This window comes from Anabrus simplex, chromosome 1 (genome assembly GCF_040414725.1).
Source record: "Anabrus simplex isolate iqAnaSimp1 chromosome 1, ASM4041472v1, whole genome shotgun sequence".
NCBI classification, from domain to species: domain Eukaryota; kingdom Metazoa; phylum Arthropoda; class Insecta; order Orthoptera; family Tettigoniidae; genus Anabrus; species Anabrus simplex.
This window is the reverse complement of record NC_090265.1, coordinates 385,841,447-385,868,181: the sequence shown is the minus strand read 5'-3', so window position 1 is coordinate 385,868,181 and position 26,735 is coordinate 385,841,447. Positions and strand designations below refer to the sequence as shown.

General features: G+C 40.7%; 1 protein-coding gene across 5 annotated transcripts in view; it reads left to right on the top strand.

The window, feature by feature from the left end:
- The window catches only part of LOC136856820 (protein bric-a-brac 1), a 1,345,352-nt gene that overhangs the window by 619,859 nt on the left and 698,758 nt on the right, over positions 1–26,735 (top strand). For all 5 annotated transcript variants that reach the window (XM_067134959.2, XM_067134961.2, XM_067134956.2 and 2 more), the window contains one exon: positions 2,787–2,921. The gene's annotated coding sequence lies outside the window, so the exon portion shown is untranslated. The remainder of the gene's footprint in view (positions 1–2,786; positions 2,922–26,735) is intronic.

The following is a 26,735-nucleotide window of genomic DNA, read 5'->3' as shown; positions in this document are numbered from 1 at the left end:
GTGATTTTCCGTCTCAGTGGCGAGAGGGCATAGTCATTCCTGTCCTCAAGCCTGACAAAGATCCTGAGTATGCAGGAAGTTACAGACCTATTTGTCTTACTAACTGCCTGTGTAAGCTATTTGAGAGGATGGTAAATCGCCGACTTGTGTGGTGTCTGGAGAAACAAGGACTCTTGTCCAAGTACCAATGTAGTTTTCGAGCCGCTCGCTCGACCACTGACCACTGGGTACGCCTGGAGAGCTCTATCCAGGATGCAATTCTCCGCAAACAGCATATGGTAGCTGTTTTCTTTGACTTAGAAAAGGCCTATGACACGACATGGCGATATGGTATCCTTTCAGTCCTGCATCAGTGGATATTCCGAGGTCACTTGCCGGTATTTATTGCGATTTTTTTTGTCCCTCCATCTATTCCGTGTCTGAGTAGTGAGGACACATTCGCAATACCACGTTCAGTAAAATGGGGTTCCACAGGGATCGGTCCTTAGTGTCACTCTGTTCGCGATTGCCATAAACGGTATTGTTGCTGCTTCTGGTTCAGCAGTAATACCGTCGCTCTATGTGGACGATTTTGCTCTGCACTATAGCTCGCGTAATATGGCAGTCGCAGAGCGACAATTACAACAAGCAATTAGGAGAGTTAAACAGTTAGCCTTAGAACATGGCTTTCGGTTTTCCACAGCAAAGTCCTCTGTTGTCCACTTTTGTCGGCTCCGTACTCTTCATCCACAACCTAAGCTTTATTTAAGAAATGTCGTTCTTCCAGTTGTTGAAACGGATTCCTTCGGCTCCTTTTCGATAGCAAATTATCGTGGGAACCACATGTGCGGCAGTTAAAAATGCAATGCACTAAGAAGCTGAATATCATGAAGTTTCTTAGCAGCACTAATTGGGGTGTTGACCGCGCGGTGCTCCTACGATACTATAGGCCACATACTTTATCCCGGATAGACTACGGCAGTGCAGCATATGGCTCAGCAAGACCAAGCGTCCTTGCGAAGCTGAAAAGCATCCACCACAGCGGGATTAGGTTGGCGACGTGAGCTTTTCGTACAAGCCCCATTGCCAGCCTGCTCGCTGAGTCTGGTGTGCCGCCTTTACACCTGAGGCGCCACCAGCTCCTACTTTCGTATGCTGCAAATTTGCGACAGATGCCACTTCATCCAAACTATCCTTGCGTGTTCATCAATGGCAACCGTCTGCTACGCTGCTTGTCCTCGGGCAACGCGGCCAGTTGGAATACGCTTGGATGGCAGTTACAGATTGTTTCACGTACCTTCGGTTACTTGCCTTGTCAGACAACCAAGTGGGGTACCTCTGTGGGTAGTACGACGACCTGAAAATAATAATCCTAGATCTGCACACTGGCCCGAAGGAAAACACGGACCCTTCGATTTATCGGAGGCTCTTCCTGTCTGTTGTTGGCCGATATCCAGGTTAAGTCGTCGTCTACACGGATGGTTCAAGGACAGAAACGATGGGGGGCTGTGCGTTCGTTGTTGACAATGATAGGTTTCTTTTTGCTCTCCCGGAAACCTGTAGTGTGTACACAGCAGAGCTCTGTGCCATCTGTTAAGCTCTAGGTACACATCCTTACGGAGTGTGTGGACCTAGTCGACTAATTGTTTTAATCTCATACTCATTCCCTTCATCACTATTTTTTTACTGACTCCTTGAGCTCGCTACAGTCTAGTGATACTTGTTTCCCTCAGCACCCTCTGGTACAGAGGGTCCAGGACCTGCTGGCCGGGTGTTCGGATGCCGGCACCAGAGTCACGTTTATGTGGCTCTCAAGCCACATTGGTGTAGAGGGAAATGAATTAGCAGATAAGGCTGCCAAGGAGGCAGTTACACTGTCCCCGTTGCCTTTCAAGGTTCCAGCAAGTGATATTCGCACTCAGTTGAGACATCTGGTTATGTCCCATTGGGAGATGGAGTGGCAGGCCATTCCACTTCCAGATAAGCTGAGAGCGATCAAAGGAACAACGAAGGTATGGAGGACTTCCCTTCGGGCTTCGCGGAGGGAAACAGTGGTATTATGTCGTCTTCGGATCGTGACTCACTCCCATCTATTGAAAGGAGAACCCCATCCTGTGTGTACTTGCGGCGATCATCTTACCGTGTTACACATCCTTACGGAGTGTGTGGACCTAGTCGACTAATTGTTTTAATCTCATACTCATTCCCTTCATCACTATTTTTTTAACTGTAGCCAGTGGATACATTTTAAAATTTTGACTATCATATATCGTGTCGTCTATCTCGTTCCATTAGGGGCCGATGACCTTCGATGTTAGGCCCTTTAAAACAACAAGCATCGTCATCATCATCATCATCAATTTTGTATCTTGGAACCGGTACGAAGGCTAATGGTGCCCCTTTCATTTAAGGAATACTATTACTGTATATTGTATTGGGTATTTCTGAGAACACGTTTAAAAATTCTCTTGGTAAAATAATTTCGAATTATTGTGTTTATGTATTTTTATCGAGTTTTCCTTTCGATGCAATACCGTCTGCGTCCTTGTATTGGAAGTCTCTGTTGCTGGAATAATTGTTTTATTGGCCGGGAAGACTGAAGCGGGCCATATTGATATGCTCAATATTAGAAATATCAAGAGGAAAGACAAACGGATTGCTAACTTAGTCTTATGATGGTTTGGTCGCAAATATCTGGGTATAAACAATCATTTTTATTATATATATTCTCAGGATTTGTTCACAGTATATTCGGTGTTCGGTATTAAATATATTTAATATAGGACAACGTATGTTTATGTTTCCAGGTTCGGAACGCTGTATCTCTCGCGCCTTGGGTGATACATCAAATAGACGCCAACATTCATCGCGACTGCTGGTGTCACGCCAGTCCTGTTCCCCATTTGGTCCTAACAGGGCACATCATCACGATATATGATCAGGTTCGTAACATTTCGGACTCCAAAACATGTAGTTTTGTTTTTGTTAATGTGGCGTGTTTAGAATTAGTGAACCGGTAATTATATTCCAATACATAACTGTACTTGTACTGTGAAGATATTGATTGCTTCCTTTTGTAGTCGACACTTTTCTTCCTTTAATTTTACAGCTTGCCAAATCGATGCATTGGTCGCTAGAAAACATTAGGAACCGTAAACTGATATGTACATCCAAGAATGTATCTGCATTCCGGATCTCCCTTACCACTCAGGTGATGACAAGATGTGTGTACAGCAAACATTTTAGCACACATGTTTTTTTCTTTCGTTTGACGGAAGCAAATACTTATTGGTATGAAAGAAACCTATCTCTTTTTAAATACTGGTACCGTTGTCATACTACCTGTGTCATAAATTATACCGTATTCTGTACTTGTATCAGTGAAGAACGTTCACTATCGTCCGTCTGAGAGTACCTTTGTTTGACGTCCGACAGGCTGCGACTAACGTAGCAAATTATGCGTGGGATTCCTTCATCGTTCCGTTGTATCAGCACCGCACCAAGACCTATTGGGCCAGCGTCTGCCATCACTACCGTTTCGTCCTTGGGGTTGAAATATCCGAAAACTGAGCCAGATGCAAGTACTTTTTAATTTTTTCAAAAGCCTCTGGGTGTATTTGTTTCCATACAAACATTTATGTGTAAGCTGTTGCAGTGCTTCTGTCATAGTTGATATTTTAGGAATAGATCTACTTACGTAGTTCAGCAGCCGTAGAAAACCTCTCAGCTCAGACACATTTTGCGGTATTTTGCAATTCTTCAGAGCCGCGACTCTATCTTCGATAGGCCTAATGCCATTTGCTGTTATGATGTGACCCAAGAACATCATTGAAATTATACCATATTCACTCTTTTCCTCATTCAGTTCAACTCCGTGCTCGCGAAAGACTTCAAGAACCTTTTTTAAATCTTGAATCATGTATTTCTTTAGTTTCCCCATACACCGGAATGTCATCAATAAACACGTAAACTGCTGTAGGAATCTTGTTCCTTATCAGATGCTTCATTATCTTTTGGAACTCAGGAGCTGCCCGATTCAAACCAAGCATTAGGCGCTTGAACCTATATAAGCCTAAATGTGTGCTAAATATAGTAATCTCCCGTGAGTCTGGATGCAATTCCACATGGTGAAAAGCTGTTCTAACATCCAACTTTCAAAAGTATTTGCTTTCACTAATTTCAGGGTGCAAGTCTTCCATTGTTGGTAAGGGATTGCTAGCCTTTAGTACCGCTTTGTTTGCCATTCGCATATCGACACAATCTGACGCTGTCACCTTTTGGAATTGACACAAGAGGGGAAAGTCATCTTGACGGTCCTTCAACCTTTTCAATTATGTCATTTTGCTCCAGTTCAAGGATACATTGTGCTACTTTTTGTTTCAATGCCAATGGCACCCTCCGCAGAGGTTGAATAACTGGCGGGACTTTCGGGTCGATTGGTAATTTAAGCTGAAAATTCTTTATTTTGCCCACCTTTGATGTGTCAGAAACCACCGTCTGATTAACCTGCTCAGAAATTTGTAATTTTCCTAGTTTTGTAGCCGAGGAACATCCCAAAATAGGTGGTCCCCTACCTTTAATAACTGCAACAGCTATACTGATTTTTCTACCAGAATGTGTTATGTCCACCTCGAACTCTCCTAAAATATTCAACGGATCGGTTCTACCATAAGACGTGAAAAGTATTTTTGAACAATTTAGTAATTTTACTTTATCGGTTACCTGCTTCCTTTTAAATTCTTTCCAAGTTTTTTTGGTCAATAACATCGCAAGTAGATTCCGAGTCAATAATAAAAACGAAGGGTACCCCTGACAATAGACAACTGATCTTCCCCGTTGTCTCCCTTTTTTTCTCGTCATTTGTAAGAAAAGTGTAGTCTAAATCACTACTACATCCAGGGCCGACTTCATATTTGACGTCGCCCACGTAAGAAACTTCGTCATCAACAGTTGACTCCCCCGATTCTAACGTATGTATTCGTTTTGTTCTATAACACTTCCGATAGTACCCCGTTAAATTACAAGCCTGGCAAACTTTGTTTCTCGTAGGACACTGGGGGTCACTTGCTAAGTTATTTGTTTCCCCGCAGCGATAACATTTCCTTTCTCCTCTATTTTGATAACTATTATAACTAGTTTTCGGCGGAGCACCAGTGTTTTTGCCACTATTGGAAATGCTTCTTTGTGAAGTTCCATATTTTTTCCTATTCGAAATACTATACACCTCTTGCTACTAACCGTCGCCCTTACTAAAATGTGTCTGCATGTTTATCATTTCGTGAGACCGTCCAATGTCAACAAAATCTTCTAGTGTGACAGAGTATTTTTCCAATATTCTCCTTCTAATTTCAGCTGATTTGCAACCCTATACGAAATGGCCACAAATAAACTGTCTTCCAATTCTATTTTTTGTCGTGGTATTTTAGAAGTCATATTTGACAACTTGTTGACGTGACGTAGATATAAATGCGTCGGATGTTTCATTAATATCCTGTTTCATAGACTTCATAATATGCCGCTCAAATAGTGGATTGCTTTTCGCTAAAAATGTTAGTCTAACAATTGTAAAGTTTATTCATGCACAGTTTTATCTGTAGGAACAGTGTTGTGTTCAGGGGTAGAATAAAAATGTCTTCCAGCCTTTCTCCATCCGAATGTAGGTAAATAGCCTATTTCTAGCAGAATCTGTTATTCCTCTTGCGTCAATATACCATTCGACCGAACGTTTCCATTTTTTCCGTCTAGAAGCAAGGCTGGTGACATCTCCATTTACATCGAAACTTGTTATAGTACTATTTCTTTCCATTTTAATGTCTTCTGAAGGTTTAGTTTACGGATTTAACCAACGGATTTTACCGACTGCGCCAATGTACTGAATAAATAGCGATTTAAACGAAATAAACAATCCATTTATTTATTTATTTATTTATTTATTTATTTATTTATTTATTTATTTATTTATTTATTTATTTATTTATTTATTTATTTGCTAGGGGCTTTACGTCGCACCGACACAGATAGGTCTTATAGCAATCCTTTTATTGACAGTCGCCATTACATCCATAACATACGCAACAATTCCGTTCATCTCGATCGTACAAACCCACATCGATTCCCCTTCATATCGATAGTACAGTGCACGTCCCATAAGTCTGCTGATGCACTCGATCGAGATGTAAGCCTCCTTGAAGAATTTGGATTCGAGTCGCTGAAACACTGTTGGAAAAAGTAGTTTTCTCGTGTTGCAGCCGGTTTTACTGCTGGACCAAATCATATTCCATTCGATTATGTTTCCCTTACGAGCTAAAGGAATTACATTTAATGTATAATCCTCCTCATATTGTGCTGCGCTCGGCTGGAATTACTTCATGCCCTATTAATACAAAAAATGTAACCACTTTGGATAGGATTTGTGTCCTTCGAACTCATTATGACGACTTCCTAAAATGTCTGAACTTAGTAACTCTCAGACTGAATCATTAATCAGAACGTAGTAGTTTCGACTATCAAACCAGCTGAGTTTGTTTTGGTAGCATTAAACGCAATGGGAATAATCAGAATTACCTGTTACCTCTTCCAAAGTATCTAACATTCGTAATTGTACTAATCTTAATAATTTTTTGGTTGAAACTGAATAAAACTTGTATTTGCACTATAAGGAACGTGCAAGTGACTACTGGCGCTAAAGGTGGCGAAACAATAAGGTTGTGTGCAGCCCATTCTGGTTTAACTAACACACAACTGTGGTGTTAATTGACGGAAATATTTATTATTTTGTCTATATAGTAATGTACTGTAACACGTAATTTGCATATAGAGATAATGTGGAACGTCCTCGCCATGCTAAGCGATACTGTTACGTGAATGCCATAATTCAGAGCGTTATAGCAATTCCAGTGTTCAGGTTTTCGCGTTCAATACGAAAACGAAAGAAGACAAAAATGTATATTGGCAGTGAACCGAATGAGGTAAGTATCGTGTATTACACTGGCGGAAAAAATATCCAAACACCATGAAATAAGGAATGTAGAATACAGATATTTTGGCAATATATTTGTCGAGGTTACATATTTCATTGATTAAAGCGCCAAGACTACAGGTTAATATCCGTACGAGAAAAGCCAACGCAAATGTGCCATGCGGGTCCATTAATAACCGGTGTAATCGCCTACTGTTGAATGCAGGCATGCAAACAAGCACTGTGTCGTACAGGTTCCGGATGTTAGCTTGTGGGATGGAGTTCCATGCCTGTTGTACTTGGTCGGTCAATATAGGGACGGTTAATGCCGGTTGGATGACGCTGGAGTTGTTGTCCAATAATATCCCATACGTGCTCGATTGGGGACAGAGCGGGGGTTCGAGCAGGCCAAGGCAACATATCGACACTCTGTAGAGCAAGTTGGGTTACAACAGCGGCATGGATGCGTGTATTATCCTGTTGTAAAGCACCCCCGGGAATGCTGTTAATGAATGGCAGCACAACAGGTCGAATCACCAGACGGACGTACACATCTGCAGTCAGGGCGGGTGGGATAACCTTGAGAGTGCTCATGCTGTCATAGGAAACTGCTCCTTAGGCTAGAACTCCTGGTGAAGGTCCAGTGTGTCGACGCCGCAGAGAGGTGGAATGCAAGCGCTCGCCTGGCCTCCTTCTAACCAACACACGGCCATCACTGGCACCAAGGCAGAAAATGATTTCATCGGAAAACACAACGGACCTCCACTCCATCCTCCAATGAGCTCTCGCTTGACACCGCTGAAGTCGCAGACGGTGGTGGTTTGGAGTAAGCGGAATGCACGCCGCATGGCGTCTGGCTCGGAGCTGTGCTTCAAGTAACCGAACAGTTCGTTGCGTCACTGTGGTGCCAACTGCCGCTCGAATTGCTACTGCAGACGCAGACGCCCGGTCTTCTTGCTAGCGTACCTTCTCCTAACCACTGCTGCCAGCACGCACGCACAGTGAAGACATTCCTGCCAAGTCGTTCTGCAGTAGCGCGGAAGGAAAATCCACCTTCACGTAGCCCTATTATACAGCCTCGTTCAACCGCAGTGAGTTGTTGATACTGGACTTTTCGTGGTCGTAAAGGCATTATTGACCCACTCGCAATCACTCCGTCCAGTCTCACAGGTAACTAACGCTCTCGCACAGTACAGCCCGTATTTAAAGCAAACCGGATTTGCGAAGTCATGGGGCCGCTACTAGCGTCACGCTAATGCGATTTGCGGGAAATTTGAATCAGCGTCATCTGTCAGATGTATAAACACGCCTACCAACCTTCGTTGAACTAGTACAACCCCTTCTTGTGTTTGGGTATTTTCTCCCCATTGTAATACCCTAAATATTTAATTCCTACATAATGGACCCATTGGGAATGACAGTGGTGTAAAATCTTTATTTTAGCAGGCATTAATAATGTCTCATAAGTTCCTTGTCCCTGTTCATTACAACGCTAAATACATATGTATAATCCGATAATTAATTTTGTACCGATTCCAGATTTCACTCTTTCTGTAAATAAATCAGAATTCATTGCTGTGAAAAAATATTAAGGGGCGTTAAGACTGAATTTGGAAACTTCTTCAGTTTTGATTCTTTTTTAAATACCAAATTTAGGTTTCGCATTTAGCTCCAGAGATTTACATGTAGCAGAGAGGAAAAGAAGCGTGAGAGTAAATGGCTGTACAAACCATGAACCAAAGATTACGTTTCGATATTTCTTTTCTTTCCTGTGCTGAATGATGATATTTTCTAAAACAATAACAGATTTATTTAATAAGAGGAAATTAACAACAAACAATCGTGTAAGCTTGATAAATTCACAACCGGGGAGATGTGAGAGCTCCCATTTCCATTACACAAGACTTGGGTCGAAACAATATATTTATATCTTCGGCATCATTTAGTGAGGCACTAGCCTTTACAGCAGAGAAAAATGTAGAATTTTACTCATTTCAAAAGAAGAAGCCACAGCCTCCAGAATAAGTTATCCAGAGGCGAATATAATCCTCATATTTAAGGTTACATCATTTTAGAAGGGTCTCGAACCCTGATTCACACTTAACAATTTACAGTTTAAATGGCCTGAAGTGCGCCTACAGTAATTGACATAAGATAAATGAATTTACAAATGACTTCACGTCAAACACCTCTAGCTCTTGAGCAGCTTGAACAGTTTTCACACTCGCTACCCTTATTTGATAGAGGAGCCACATCCGAAAAGCAGATCGAAAGATCCAGAAAATACAGGAGCCGAAGCCCATACTACATGGCCATGAAACGTAAAATAAATGTTAATGGAAAAGGCCGAGATCAAAATGAAATATGGAGCCTGAATCATCCCAAGCACTCCTTGCTACTTGGTAACTAAGGAAGAAAAGTTATAAGTCCGAAACCAGGGTAGGAAAAAAATAGAAAACTGAAAATTAGGCACCAGAAAACAAAATAAGAGAAACGAGAGCACACACTCATGCGTCCTTACATTTTACAAAGTCCGCATGAGCGGTAATTACATTAAGTCCATAGACTGCCTAGAAAACCTACATTTTAAGTCCTAAAACTGAACAAAGAAAACCCTACAAAAATCTAGGAAACGCAGATTGACTTAACAGTTACATGTTAGAGAGAAACGCTGGAATCTTCCCTTTACTACGAAAAGTTCACTTAGTTCGGTAAAGTTCTGCTTTACCTTATGTTGCCTCTTCTTTACGGCATTGCCAGCCCCAAACTCATCTGGCCTCCAGAGGAAGACCTCCTCGGGTAAAGTAGCGCTCTTTCAGTCTCGATAAAGAATGGCACTCTAGGTTTAAATCCAAAGCCATATATATAGGGGCTGGCTAACTGTTCTAGATCAGTTATATAATGAACGGTTTTATTGGTGGAACCGTACGTCATTAGACAGAAATCTGATTGTTTGATCAAAGTTTCAGACAGTAATGACAAGACAGAAAATAACACAAAAACAATTGAAGGCGATCAGGTGATCAAACCTTAAAATATGAACATTCTCGATCAAGTTAATTGCACTTATTACTCATTTCCAGCTCTATGGTCTTGTAACTTTCTATGATGAACGTGCAAGTCACGAGATTCAGAGCGCTCTAGCAGACTTCTCTGAGTTACCGTGTAGTAAAGTGGTAAAGTTTGATCAGTCTCTGTTAGATTTCACTGCTGTTAAGCGGTATAGCGGAAGCTCAAGCTGAGGGAGAGGCCGTACTGCTGTCACACAAATAAACACATGTTTTACCAAATTAGAGATATATAGATGTACTGGTTCAAACGGTTTTTTTTTCTTTTTCAGATTTCTTATACAGCACTAGCAAGATACCCGTGCTTTTGTACTGTTTTAAACTGAAAAAGTTTTAAATTTTGGAGAGTCCATTGTGAGGTAGCCTATAAAATACACCCTCACTTCATACGTCAAATGGTCTTGGAGGAATTATTATTTATTTTCGTATCTCTCATTTGAACCCTATACAATAGGAATGCCTTAAAGCCGTTAGTTAACATCTAGGGCGTAGATGTGACCAACCTGTGAAATTTTGACTTTGTATGCCGTATGTAATGAAGGAATGATGTTTTGTTTCAGGCGTAGAATGTTTTTAAAATATTTATTTACCACCTAGGACATGGAAGACCAACATTCATGTAAACTTTTAAGTTCGTAAGTGAAACGTTTTCGGAAAAATGAATAGTGTGATTTTCAGAGTCAACCCCCATCTAAACTTATTAGCGGAGAAACATTTTAAAGTCAGGCTGACTGACTCAGATGGTTGAGCCCGAGTTGACAGGTTCAGTTTGGTGGTATTGAAGGTATTAAAATACGTCAGCTCCGTGTCGGCCGATGTACCTCCACGTAAAAGAACTCCCGCGGGACAAAATTCCGGTATCTTCGGCGTCTCCAAAAACCATAAAAGTAGTTAATGGTACGTAAAACCACATAATATTATTATTATTATTATTATTATTATTATTATTAGATGTATGTATGTTGTATGTTGGGTATTCAGCCCGAAGGCTGGTTTGATCCTCTGCCGCTCCACCAACAGCTGTCATAAACAGCCTAGGCATCACTGAAGAGGCATGCTAGGGAAATGAGGAGTGCGGTAGTTTCCCGTTGCTTTCCTCACCGTGCCAGCAGTTGCTATTACATATCAGTATGCCAAGCCCACTGACATGCATGCACCAACCGACCCTATGAGCGATGTTTACACACCATTCATAACAGGGACTGGCTGCATAAGGAATGGTATTACTAGTAACACTCATACCTCAGTCACTTTCATATTGTCAAAGCCAAGGATGAGACTGAGACAGGTCAAAGAAAGTAACAAATTTGATATAGCTCAAACCAGAAGACATAGTGCACTGTAAACACTACATCTTGCCAGCAAAGGTATTATTATTATTATTATTATTATTATTATTATTATTATTATTATTATTATTATTATTATTATTATTTTAATAAAATCATCGTCGACATAAAACCTATCTGTGTCAATGCGACGTAAAGCAAATTGGGGCAAAAATGTCAAACCTGTTATTATTTGATCGACTTTTGGGCATAAAATTCATGGCATTACATCCATCATAAATAATATCCCTCGATGGTTGCACCATGCTTACTATTTACATTCGCAACTCGCTGCACTAGACTACACGGTAACTCAGAGAAGTCTGCTAGGGGGCTCTGATCCTCGTGACTTGCACGTTCATCATAGAACTTTATAAGGTCATACAGCTGGAAATGAGTAATGTGTTACCGGTATTTTCTCAACATCGGGATAGCACAGTACATTACTTCAAAGCTCGGAGTTCCTGACCTTATCCTCCATCTATATTGTCTATATTCAAACTCTTAATGATTGATTCTCTGTTCCTAAATGGAGTGGCAGTAGTAACGGTTGCAAATTTGCTGTTAGGATACTCGTTTTTCCTGCATTTTAATTGCTAGCGGTAGTAACAGGCACTTCTTCATCGTTAGGAATTGAAGTACGGCAGTGTGTTCCTTCTGGAGTGTACCCACTATTCTTAACCGTGTCACCTATTCGCGTTTGCTGACTCGCCATCACATCTCATCAACTTTACTTTTGTTTGTCGTCACAGTGAGAATGCCAGCGGCAACAACATTCCTGCGGAGTTATGACACTCTTGCTGTCTCCACGCATACATAGCTGTGGCATCCGTCGCGTGACAATCTCGTGTTCCTCGCTCCTCTCATTTTCTGATTCACGAGTTGGCGCCCCCACTCTTGATTAGAAAAGCTGGAAAAAGTGGCGTTATTTGTCATTTGTGTAGATCATGATTCTGATGGTGTTTATTTCTTACTCCAACAACTAAGTGACATTCTATGTGTACAGGTTTCTGTTTATTATGCGGCTGACGCGTAGCCGACCGTGACACGATCAATTTTGCTAATGTTCCGAAAAGGTAACTTGGGGTCTAGCTAAAGCCTTGGTTGTAGTCAAAAGATGATGTCAGTGTAAACAGTCGAAAGATAATAGATAGATGTTCATTCTTGTTCTAAGTACTTGCTAGGTTAACATAATCGCAGCTATTATAGTTCTCCAAGAATTAAATGAGAAGTCCAAGTGAAGAAAGATGAATATTTATTTCGAGTTGAAAATAAAGCAGTCCTCCAATATTCCAGCTACAGGTGACAGTCTGTAGGAGCACACTGGCATTTGGTAATGGTTTTACTATTCAATATATACCCTCCACTCAATCAAATAATGTCAATTCATGTAGCCTATATTCGAGATATTAGCATAACACTTCTTATTGTAAGGGTTTGGTAATAACACATTACGCGGCAAGTCGTCTGACTCTTATACAGACATACCGTAGCTATTCATCTGGCTTGTATGCTGACTACAGTGGACTTATAACAGCACTCCCTTAGTAAGGCGAGTCGCCTGGCTATTATACTAAATTGAGATAATGGTGGTTTAACTTGGCTAGGACAGTTTATTATATAATAATATTGAGATGCTGAGTATAGAGAAACTGAATACACTCCTATGTTTATACTGGGAGCAGAACATGTGATTATACCACTCGGCTATATCATAAACACTGTTCCGGAAACATCGAATGATTCTTAGCTAAAGGGAAGAGGTATTGGATTAGTTTCTTCTAAAATTGTTGGATTCCAAATCAGCAAGCTTGTTTTCTTCCTTGTTCTTATTTTGTCGGCTGGCATACTTTTTTTAAAAAATCTGATTTTCTGTTAGGAAAACTACGAAATGCTTCAAAGTATCCGGTCAGTCTATCCGAACAATTCAGTATTATCAAAATTCTGTATTCTGTTCGTCTGGCAAGCTCCTGATCCCCTTTCCTTCTGCGTTAAGTAATATTTGCCCTGCTACATACTGCCATGGATATATTTTTTTTTTTTTCAGGTTAGTGTCTTGGTAAGTAGAAAATATATCTAATCAAAACCATAGACCTACATTGTGAAGAATGATTGTGTTCGATCTCTTATCTTATCATCCTAAAATATTTCGTTTTTTTTTCTTTTCACACACTTTCGCTGCCTCCTTCCATGGCGTAGCGTGTAGGTCTTTGGTCCAAGGGATCCCGCGTTCGATTCTGACCTTAATTGGTGTGCTGTCTTACACACTAGAATTTATCATTCATCATAGGTAGGGCTCCATCCTCACAGACATGCATTAGGCGTCTCCGGAGGCCTTACGATATTATTATTCGCTCATAAAGGGCTACTTCTAATTTCTTGTTAGTAACCTTGAGTGTCATTGATCAACATTTATTTACTCTTGGTCTCGTAGCTGTTGGATTTGCATATCCTGAGATGTCCGTTTTCCTGTCTTTGGGGATCGTGCACTTTGCTAGCCGGACGTTGTTGTTCGTAGAGGTTTAAAGCTATTCTTTCTTCTCTCACGAGGATGATGACCTTCAGCGTTATACCTCTTTAGTTTTTATATCAGTCTGTGAGTTGTCATTGTTGAGGCGAACATCCACGTAGTTGTTACGTAAAAGATTTGAAAGTAGACTCTTTCGTTTCCATACTACAGTAATTTAATTCTTGTGGCCTTAGAGGCGGTCAGTGGCGGATTGTGAAGTTTCATACACTCGTAGGAGGGTCACGTCTAAACTACACATACATACTGTCAAAACATACCTAGGCTTACCATAGCATTAATAAGTCAGATCCAGTCTTCTTCGTTTAGATGTAGCAAATCTCTATATCATACGATGGCTCTAAATATAGTAGTGGCAATATTGATAAATCGCAATATTTAATGACAAGTGCAATTGCATTACATTCCTTCGGTGTAGTCAATCGCAAAGTCTATTACCTTTTGCCAAGTATCGGGAAGCCGTTGGGGACCGTTGGTAAGTTGTTCTCTGGTGATGACAGCGACGGAGCACAGATGCCACGTCAGGAAATCGGCGGCCTTGGAGGGGTTCCTTCAACTTCGGAAACAGGTCGAAGTCACAAGGACTCATGTCTGGTGAGTACGGAGGGTGTTCCAAGACCTCCCAATGCCACCGTTGCAATAAGAGCTCGTCATTGTTTGCGACGTCCCGCTCCATTGGTTAGCATGCTGGCCTTTGATCACAGGAGTCCCGGGTTCGATTCCCGGCAGGGTCGGGAATTTTTATCATTGGTTAATTTCGTTGGCGCGGGGGCTGAGTGTATGTGTCTTCATCATCATTTCATCCTCATCACGACGCGCACGTCGCCTGCGGGTGTCAGATAAAAAGACCTACATCTGGATAGCCGATCTTGTACTCGGACACTCCCGGCACTAAAAGCCATACGCCATTTCATTGTTTGCGACATCATCCAACACGCTAGTGTGATCGTCTCGCAATAAATGTGGACGTTTGCGCCTCGTAGCCGGACGCAGATGTCGCTCCAGAAATCGACAATAGTAGTCATTGTTGACGGTTTGTCCCTCAGTCGCAGCATGCGTAACAATAACAGCCTCGTAGTCGTATGCCACAGTCAGCATAAGCTTCACCCGACTGGGTTCCAGTCGGAAATTTCTGTGGACATGGCGAACCTGGGTAACGCGATTAATTCAATTGACGCTTTAATTCAGGCTCGTAGGTTCGTGCCCACGTCTCATCAGTGGCTTCAGTACGCTGCACAGTGGGTAATTTCTAGCATCCAGCCGGCCAAAAATAATATGTTCAACTCTTGTCTTTGGTGCGCATTTTCTGTGAGTCGTCTTTATTAGACTCATGGGTACAGTAATTAAGTATTGAAAAGTCGCGCTGTCTGATTATCTAATCTCACCGAAGGCCTAAAGTGGCTCTCCTCCGTTAGGGCATCATATTCTGGCGAGGCGAGCGCGCAGTTATTATTATGTGAGGGCTCAGTAAAGACGTCAGAACTAAATATTTCTTTAGCTTGTAATGTGATTATATTAGATGAAGGTATGTAGTTTTATACACTATGTAGCATTTTCTGAAAATTACTATATTGTTGCCCGAAATATGCACTTAAAATTCAGGTATACGGTGTCCAAGCGCTATCTAATTATACAAATTTGAGTTGACTCTCAAAATGGATTGCCTTTGATTTCCGCAATGAAAGTCTTTTGGATGAGTTATCTATACTTTCATGAATAGAAAACCGTGACTTTTTGCTGCGACCAGGCGCGACCATGAGAGTAATTAATTTTTTTCAGAAGCCATGTACTCTGTAACCCGAAGGTCGGTTTTCGAGCTGTTGAGGAACAGCAGGGAATATAAGCGGAACGATGATATTGCGAATGTTGTAATTGAACATTTAGGCTTTGAGTATTGTTTAGAGGATATATCAAAGTCAATAAGGAAGTCTGTTAGTATTTTGTGTCCTAAAATTTGATCACGGTGGACAAAATATAGTAGAAAAAGGGACAAATTGCTGAAGTACAATAAAAGTTGGTTCGAGCAGAGAATGAGCCTTGCAGAAGGACGTGCATCACAACAGTGTCAGGATGAGCCTGCCGTTAGCCTACTATAGCTCATTCCATGTTAAGAAAACAGTATTGCTCTTATGACAACAGGGTTGCCATATCGAACGGCTCCGCTCAACGCCATCACGGGAAAACGGCGGCACATAAATTTGTGATATTCAGTATGTAAGTTCAAGACAAAAGGATGAAGAAACTAAGCTACAAATTACTTTTATGAACTGAAGGGGACGTGGGGTTTACAGGGGCCACTTTTGGTTTGTACAGAATCAGAGGTAAACTACGGCACATAAGAAACCTGAGCACTGAAATATAAGGCAAATTGCGAGAGAAAATAGACAAATAATTTTATGGACTTGAGGGGCGGGTGATGTATTTAATTGCATTTAATAAATTTATCCAGACAATAAAAGCTAGAAAACAGACGCAGTGAATAAATACTGCAGATGACTACAAAAGATCACAGTATTAATGTTAAAGAAATAAATCACACACGTAGGCTTATCGCATAACTCTCATTCAACACAATACCTTTACGCACTGATTTAAAGCCTAAAATACACACGCAATAAATAAATACTGTAGATAACTTCACTACAGAAGTTCAGGGAGGAAGCGCGTCTATTGGTTGATATCCGAAGCAAAGTGCTGGGATACCAATGATGGAAACCGCTAGAAGATTCTTCAGAGAGGCTTCCACTTCTGCGGATATTACTGGAGTAGATATAAATTTAATAAACCATCTACATGCCATCGTAGAAACGCTTTCGTGTGCGTATGCCATTGATAAAGTGACGCAAAGGAAACTATGCAATTGTACTTACAAAAATACAAATCGTACTACATGCCTGTAACTTTGCACAAACTCTTGGTTCATGGCACTGTATTATACCTATTGGACACCTCTCCGAGGAAGCCCAGGAGACCAGGAATAACGATAATAGGAAACCTTCCAGAAAGACACAAATACTGACTTTTTCCATAGGCTGCTTATATCATCGGACCCTTATATTACCAGCTTAGGGAAATCAAGGAGGAGGTAGTTGATTCTGCTTTCACGAGAAGTGCTCAACTTACTTTTTGAGGTTCCTGTATATGGTTCTGCCGAAGGAGAGAATGAAAGTGACGATAGCGATTCTGATGTAACTGCATCTGATGAATAAATTGTATGGCAAGTACATGCATTCCTGTATCTGTTTTTAAACATTCTAAACAGCTTGTCCAACTATTAACATCTATTTAAGTTCTTAAAGCTATAACGAAAAATGATTAAAATTACAAAGATTACTAATTCTATTCCTGGCGTAGTAATTTGTTCTTTGTACATGATTGACCACACACTTAATTATCTCCAATAATAACAGTTACATACTAAGTTTTATGTAAATCGGTTCATTAGTTTCAGAGATACGATTTTTCGCCGGCTAGATTCCTGAAATTACGCACTGCGCGCTGCTGAAATTCGTCTCCTTCGTTCTGGTATCTGTCCAGGTAGATGCCAGCCAGTGCATGCCGATGCCAATTCTGTACGTCGGTGAGTTGTTGTGGAACTCAACGGGACGCAATTTTTCTCAAGTTAAGACATTCCGTCAGTATGTGCCACAGCATATGATGACTGAGACCAATCTCTACGGATAATTCTCGGACAGTCCATCGATGACAACTCACGATGTCAAATCTGATCTTGAGGAATGGACGGCCGACCTGTGTGGTGCAAATCCGCAGTATCATTCCGACCCACACGAAACTCCTTGACCCATTGTGCAATGCATTCTCGCCACAGGCTCGATTACATTCTGATGAATTTTTGCCACGGGCAACCTTGATTTTAATCTACGAAAGCTGATCACCTTTTGAAAACATGCTTTTAGAGCTTTGAAATCGACACTCTTCACTTCAATGCCACACAAAAACAACCCTTCTGAGTGGATGCCTGTCAGATGCACACTACACATCGACCTGGCCGCTCCTATAATCTATTTTCGCATGCGCGATCTCCTGTGAGTGTCTGGACTACGTTGCCCCTCCTTTATTTACAGCCTTCGCAGCCAGCGCACTTTTATCTCTCAGTTACCATTGCACTTCTCAGGAATATCCTTATTCTGTTTAGTGTAGAGAAACACGTTTCTAACATCAGTAGACGAATAAGATTGAGTGGCGTTTTTAGAAGTAGGAAATATCAGAGTATGAATATACAGTTTTAATTCAAAAGGACAAAGTGAGTCAAATATCCGTTTATGAGAAGAAGAGTTACGGATTGAAATAATTTGCCAAGAAAGTTGTTCGGTAATTTTTCGGCTTCTTTAAACCTGGTACATGAGCGACTGCCGTAAATACAGAACTGTGGTGATTATTTCAATGAACTGTTGTAGCATAACAACCGAACACTGCGACAAACTATCAAATGACGATACCAGGCAGCAAATACAGTAGAGACAACACGCGACACTTCTGGATTTAGCCTTGTTAAAATGGGAGACAAGTCGCAAGTGGCGCTCCTAGTGGCTTGACCTGAAAATTCGCGCTAAATTCAAATATCAATGGAAATGTATATACGGAAATGGATAACTAAATTACGTCTAGAAAGAAAGTGTTACTAAGATATCAACTTCAAAGTTGCTAAAGCAATTCTGGATAAATGAATGAAGACTTATTTAACGGGTTATTATTTAAAGACTGAAATTAGACATATAATCAAGATGTGAAATGGACTGCTGTGAAAGAGCTTGATCTTTCATTTATGCATTACTTTTTTAGCTTTAGAATTCAATAAATTTACATTTAAGAGCTGGACAATTTTCCTTTTAACTTGAAGGCTACTAACAGAAAGAAAATCTATAATTTTAGCCTCAAAAACATGCAAACTTTCCCTATAAGCAATACTTGCCATAATGCCATTACATTAGAGTAAAGCAAATTTGCATCATCATATTGTTTCAACAAAATATGTATCTTAAATCACCCATATTTTCTTCAGTGCTTGACAACGCATTACGGCATTCCAAATGGGGTAACTTGGAACACAACCAGCCACACTCATATGCATAAGTATTTTCCTGAATTAAATCAAACCCACAGATCACACCTACAACATATCGATATTGAAAGTTAACTGCTGCACTATACAATAAAATATGCGTATTATATTTTAAGGCAGTTAAAATATGGGTCGAGCAGGTCAGAAGATTATGAAGTATTATAAAAAACTCTTTGTCACTGGAAGAATATATATGCAAACACATTATTACCGCGCATTCTTCTCTACCTCATAGTTACTGTAGCCAAACATAGCACATACCTTTCCCCTCATTTTGAGAGGAGATATCAAGGAATGACACACGCTACTATTTAATTATGTCAGCTCACTGAAAACACATAAATAACACCAAAAACTTCACACACAAATACACGTGCTCGTATGACGAATCAGTAGTTCTCAGGTCAATCCGCTAGAGAGAGCTCCAATAGCTGTCCCTCGATATCTCGCTGAGTGTCGCGTATTGCCTCTACTGTATTTGCAAGCAGCAAGCAACCACCGTGTCGATCATTAATACTACGAGTGAATTTTGCGACAACGTTCCTTTAAAACACAAAATAACACAGTTCTTGCAAGTTCAACACCAGTCGTTAAACAATAAGGTGCTGCCAATTGTCAAGCGTCCATCTGTCACCAAGATCAATCAACAATAGACAATTACAGATTACATAACGATATCTTTATCAATGGATCTCAGGGAAAACAATAACCCAAAAGATCTCAAGCACAAGTGACGTAATAATAACAGACCCGAAGGCAATCTGCATGTGAGAATAATGTACCAGAAATTAAGATTTAAAAATGCACACCAAATACTTAAAAACAGCAACTTCACTGCCCGATTGAAACGTAAAATTGAAATCTGCTCAAAAGATATAATTTTAATTTACAGGAGACGACTTCAAAAAGTAATACTACCGGTGTACGAGTATATTATTGGTGTGCCCGCAGCGTCAAACAACTTCTTGCCAGTGGCCTCAAAACAGTAACATCAAAAGCTTGGCCTACCATAAATTATTGTTCACACACCAAGATACCTTTACAATTTTAACTTTGTTACATTAAATAGAACTTTAGAAGGCATTAAGAATTTACTACCTTAGTCTACTGGTACATCGAAGTTGAACCAAGGCTTCAAATATTACAACTCGAATACATTGTTATTATTAGTTGAAAAGAATTTTAAATGTCCGTTTCTGACGAAGGGAAGCACCAGATTTGTCCCCCCCCCCCGCCCCCCCCCCCGCAAAAAAGAAAAGAATTTATGGAGAAATCCATCGTTGCATATTAGTTTGACATAAAGAAAGATTGCAGGAGGACTTCAAATAGTAATATCAGGCGAAAACGTGGCGACATTTTGGATATAGACTGGAGTCGTTAAAGCGTACACAGTTGGCCCAGAAAAATAAATTTGGCGACTTGTAAGTTGAATAAAAAGTATGTTACAAGTGTTTTTTTTTTTAAATATCCACCTATTCAATAACACTTGTAACATACTTTGTATTTACGTACATTTCAGTACGGACCTAACATGAGAATTATAACGTGACTTGTAAGTTGTTACAGTTTCAGTAGCTCACTTACAGATGTTTCGATATTTCCAATACTTACAACTAATCCATGGTAATCCTTTGGCGGTAGTATCACGATAACGTCACTAAAATTAGCCGTTAGTCTAAACACCAATACATGAGGAAATATCACAGTTTAAAAAACACACACAACCCACCATGAAAAAGAACAAATCAGACTTATAAAACATTTCAGTCATGAGCTTATGGTGGTTGTAAATCATTTTCCTTAGCCGTAACGGCCAGACGAAGAGTGAGTGGAAACAGGTCCATCATGGCTCGGCACGTTCCAGTTTGACTCAGGGTCAAACATTCCCCTGCGAATCACCGTCGATCCTTGAAAGGTCGTCCGGCTCCATGGCTAAATGGTTAGCATGCTGGCCTTTGGTCACAGGGGTCCCGGGTTCGATTCCCGGCAGGGTCGAGAATTTTAACCATAATTGGTTAATTTCGCTGGTACAGGGTAGGGTGTATGTGTCGTCTTCATCATTTCATCCTCGCACGACGCGCAGGTCGCCTACGGGGTCAACTCAAAAGACCTGCATCTGGCGAGCCGAACTTTTCCTCGGACACTCCCGGCACTAAAGGCCATACGCCATTTCATTTTTTTCTTGAAAGGTCGAGGTCTAGTTGCGCTCCTGTTCAGTGGGGTAGGTTTCTCCATTTGTTAATTTTCGGTCGCTCGTTTATATTTGAATGCCCTTCTTAATATTAACAAGTATCAAAATTACATTTTAATATCAATTAAAGACAGTTATTGAAATTAATATATCCTCAATTAATGATTACCATAATAACGCCTCAATTACGTTTCTGTAACAAACATGAAATAAGGTTAAAAAATAATTTATGATTAAATCATTACTTAATCACTAAACCAAACCTAACTTATTCTAACCTAGTTTTAAATACGGACTCTACACTGCATTTAAAACTTATTTTAGCTATATATATTTTAACTGATTTCTAAAATTTATTTAAATAATTTCCTTAAATTGTGACTACTAGGAGCAGTTCTATGAGAACAATTCGACCCTCACTCTGAGCTGACCATGGGCCCAACTCAACCGTCCTTTTTATGGACATCACTGACTGTGCAGCATTCCCCCCCCCATGACTCGATGCTAACCGCCGAGTTCGTCACACAAGTTAGCGCAGGGCGCTAGGGGGGGAATTGAATGTCAAGCTGCAGGAGCCAGTCGCTGCTCTACAATCAATGGCACATGATTACGTTGTACACTTAAACGGGGAGAGTTGAACACTTATGACGATGATGGTAAAAGTAATAATACATTTACTCGAAGTGTTACACCGCCACACTTTGTAGCTTTCTTTTTCTTTTCTTTTTTTCAGAGAGCTACCTGCTACTCTTCTCTGGCACAGTTTGCTTATGATCGAGGCTCGGTCATTACAGCAGGCCTATTTTCCAAGAAACATAGAGAACGGCAACGTTTGAACACCATGTCCTTTAAACGTCTGCACTAAGGTCACATTCGCATTGTGACCAGCAGCTGATAATATACGTTTCTACGCTCTATCCAGAATCCAGATTTCGCTGCTTAGATGTATTAGCCACCTTTCTTACGAGCTTAAATAAACCTGTGTCCTGTATATAATGTATTGAGAAGTTAGAAAAAAACGTACGATCCTGTGTCCTAACGGGCTGGCCGCCAGAGCTAGCTGCTTATTCTATAGCTTATCATAGCACATACCCGATTTACTTTACATCAGCAATGAAGGCAAACACGATTCGAATCCCTGTCAGCACATGCAGGAAGTATGAAAAATCACGTCTCAATGGTTCAGATTGCACGTAAAAACTGGAAGTTCCGTGTCGAAGATACTTACGGTTGTAAATGCCTTTGTTTTGGACCGGGCGAATTGGCCGTGCGGTTAGGGGCGCGCAGCTGTGAGCTAGTGAGATAGTTTGTTGGAATCCCACTGTCGGCAGCCCTGGATATGGTTTTCCGTGGTTTCCCATTTTCACACCAGGCAAATGCTGGGGCTGTACCTTATTTATGGCCACGGCCGCTTCTTTCCCATTCCTGGGCCTTTCCTATCCCATCGTCGCCATAAGACCTATCTGTGTCGGTGCGACGTAAAGGAAATAGCAAGAATGCCTCTCTTTGTGAGCCGTAGTCACGGGACACCTCGAGAATGCAACGAAGGTACCCCCATGCCGACTTAAAGTAATACATGAAACTGTGTGCAATTAAGTTTTGTCCTCATAATCGGGGATGATAGTAGCTCTCTCTCTCTCTCTTTGTTAACTTAAAACAGTTCAAAACAGCAGACCACTTCTTCTTCTTTGCATAGCTTCGCACCAGATCTTTTCATCCCGAACGGTATGCAGTATTTGTGTAAGACGGTAGAACAGTTTGTTGAGTCGCTTGTTTTTTGCTGTTTATGTGTGGATTTGACCGGTTGGCCATTATGCGGTGGTGTGACCTGCGAGGGTATCTCCTGTACACTCGCCATGTCACCTCCGGCCTGGCGCAGGTTGCTTTACAGAACAGTTCAGCCAATATTAATTATCGGGCGATCCCTCAATTAAGCTCCACTTCCGGTAACTACCAGCCGTGAATATAATACCCCATACAAACGCACAAATTTACACACAAAATGTTTCCGCTATGACAGGATAGCATTGCAGGTCGACAGGTATTGTTTATTAACTCTGTTCGCTAATATAAGACAATCTATGTTTTCCTTCATATGAAGAACACGCGAATTTTAAATTTTTGTTATGTGATTCATTGTTACTGTTGTTGTTGTTGTTTATGTTGTTTCAATTTAGGTCTCTAGGGGCAACTCGTTTATTGGCTTCTTGTAACTATTTGTTATTTGTAAGTCAGGATTTGAACCTTGCACGTCAGGAATGCTCTGAAGAGAGAGAGAGAGAGAGAGAGAGAGAGAGAGAAATTTTAAGAACATTGGGAACAGTAGCATTTACGTTTGTTGTGTATCGCGCTTTTTTCCTGTTCACGAAATAGTAAATACGTTACATCCCAATTATTCGAGCTAAGAAAAAGCGAATCATTGTAGATTAAAGCTCTTAAAAGGAAAATAATCGAAATTAACAATTCATCTGTTCAACACAGCACTGGCACCACAGAGCTTGTTGTATCCTATCTACAATATCGATATTCTGCCTAGGGAAATGACGGTGGTTATACTGAGGAATAATGTGATAACGGGTAGGTTATACAGGTCATCAAAAAAGGCGTTTGTGTTGACAAACAGGGAATGGTGTGAGCTGACGGTAGAACGATTTTTTGGTTGAAAGTAGTTGGAGGGGTTTGTTCATGGCCTAAGTCGATCATTAATATTACTAAAAAGTGTAAAACGGCAGTCAACAGCAATTTGCCCAACCATCGAAATGGTTAAGCGACCAAAAGTTGCTTAACCTCAGAGGTCTTACAGGGCCCGGTTTCAGCATGGCCAAGCTAAGGGTATTTAAATGCGACAACACTATGTCATTGCTTTGTTCTTGTTCTTGTTCTTGAAGTGGATTTGGGCTCGTTATTTCACCCAGACACAATACTTGTTTATAATTGTACTAGTTCTACTCTCGCATACAATTCCGATAAAGTAGGACAACAATGCTGTTCGCAATTTTCCCTGATTGATAAGTACTTGAGGATTGAGTGAAGTAGATCGTGCAGTTGACTCATGTCATTGCTTTGAACACACCTGTAAGTCAAAATTTCGACACCACAGCATCACTATAAGATCTATTGCAATTGAAGGGACATTAAACAACAAACATTTTTCCCGCCATCCTAAGCGCTTCTTTTCACCCTCATTCTTTAAGGAATCGGAACTCTTTCATTTTATCCTATCAATAATATTAAGAGGGGTTACCGAGGGGAGTGACCGCGCTCATTAACGCGCTACCGTACGTCTATTGAGCTAAGCTCTGCATTTGGGAGACGTGGGTTTGAACACCACCGTGGGCTGTCCTGAGAACGGTTTTCTGTAATTTCCCAGTTTTCGCTTCCAGGCAACTGCTGGGACGGTTTCCGTTCATAGGCCATAACCGATTCCTTCCACAATTTCATTCACCATCATGAATTTCATCTTCGCAACTGAGGTTAGAGTCAGGAAGGGCATTCGGGCGTAAAACATGCCATGTAACTTATATCACCTCATCCCCGACCCCGTATCAAGAAACAGGACTAAGTAAGTAAGTAAGTAGGTGTTAGTAAGTGTGCAAGTATAAAATGGCAGTGAGGGATTCAGTTGGGTGGAAGTGTAGTAAGCAGTTTTGCCTCTGCCGACGGCTTTGTCTTAATGGCAGCCTGTACTGTTAGCCTGCAGTCTAATGTCTAGGGGCTTGGAAAGTGTTAGAATGAGTTAGATGTGCAAACTAGTGTTTCGAGGACAAATTATGTCAGGTGGGAAGAAACGCAAGAGAATTGAATGTCTTAACTGAAACAGGCGGATCATACCGAGTACTAATGTATATTCTCCGTGGATTGTAATGCCTACCTGGTCTTCAGCCCGAAGCACCACCAAAGGTTATGCAGTTTTAGGGAAACTCCTAAAACGAATGAGGGCCCCATCATAAGGCGTTCACGGCATGATGCTTGAGCTTTGCTTTCATTATTGATCCAGAAAATGATATTGCAGCACATTTGGCGTTATGAGTTGCGTCTTTGATCATATTCAGACGCAGTAGTCATACTTTGAATGTCATTACTCAGTTCCACACATACCACATCACTTCCATAAAGCCCACCCTCATCGGAGGGTCTGCCTTTAAAGGGCTGCACTCGGCTAGAAATAGCCACACGAAATTACTTCCATAAAATCACAGTCATAAATAAAACGGAGACGTCGGTGGAAGCTACATTTCACTTCCGCCTTTACCAAGTGACAGATGCACAAGTACTCCACCCATCGAGCCGTAGCAACAGGCAGAGAGGGTAGTATAGTAAGTAAAATCGAATTGCGGTGTAGCAAGGCTATTGCACTGAGCTCGCAGTTACGGTCGACAATATTGTATGATAAATAAATAGGATATAAAATAGAATTTATTTATTTATTTATTTATTTATCATCTACAGTGTGTCCCAATTACAGTTGATGTAATAGAAAATTAAATGACACATATATACGAATACACATATTGTAACCGTTCATAGAGCAACATTACAACAACAGGGTTCGAAGAACTTTTGTGTATACGCCCTAGCATTACTGAACGGAGATAGAATGAGAATCAACTCGTAGGTGTAAAGGTTCTGTTAGGCACCGGTTACAGTCCATAATAATCGTCACCATGCTGGCATTATCATAATGGGATCTTGTGGCTTATAACTATATGAAGTTGAGAGAAATCATAGTTTATAAATAATAACACTTAGGATCTGTTTCAGTTAGAAGAATGTTCCGATTTAATGATACCAAGTCGTCATAAAAAAAAATTAACAATAAAAAATATCACAACCTGGGTGGACACTAAGCAAATGCTGAATATGACAAATGGTATAGTTTCTACATTTAAATTCTCTTGTTGGTTATTGTTTTTTCCCCGCTCATGTGGCTGCTACAATATGATCCTGCTGATGACTGGCTGATCTATCAAAAGATAAACACATGCAAGTTCAGCAATATCTGAATGAAGAATTACAATGAATTACAATTAGTAACATACAGTAGAGAGTTGCTGAAGGTTTAAATATGAAGTTAACTGTGCAATTATGTTAGTTCACTCATGCCATCCGCTGTAATGTAAAGACTCGTGTTCATGTCTATTCTGGGCAAAACCTTGTCCTTTAATATTCCATCAACATAACGCTTACAGTAGTCGCGTAAAACAAGCGGCTTCTGATTAACGACTTCAGCGATCACTAAATAAAAATATGTGTAACGCCGTGGAGTCTGAAACGAAAGGAAGATCATAACACACGTAAGAGTAGACTCTGCAGCTAACCGCGGATCATTAATCGAATGAAATGTTTAAGCAGAAGAACAAAACAGTTATGGTATCCTCCGGCTGCTGCACCCTAGAGGAAAATGGATATTCAAAACCATACAATACCGTAATGAACAATCATGAATTGAGATCGTGAAGTCACCATAACATCTAAATTCGTCCATGGTCTCTCCTCCGGGTTGCTAAAATTTCCTGACAAAATCTACAAAATGCATTCACAAATACTACGTCTACTCTAAGGAAAACAAATAGATTGTGCATTGGGTAACATGCCCCTAAC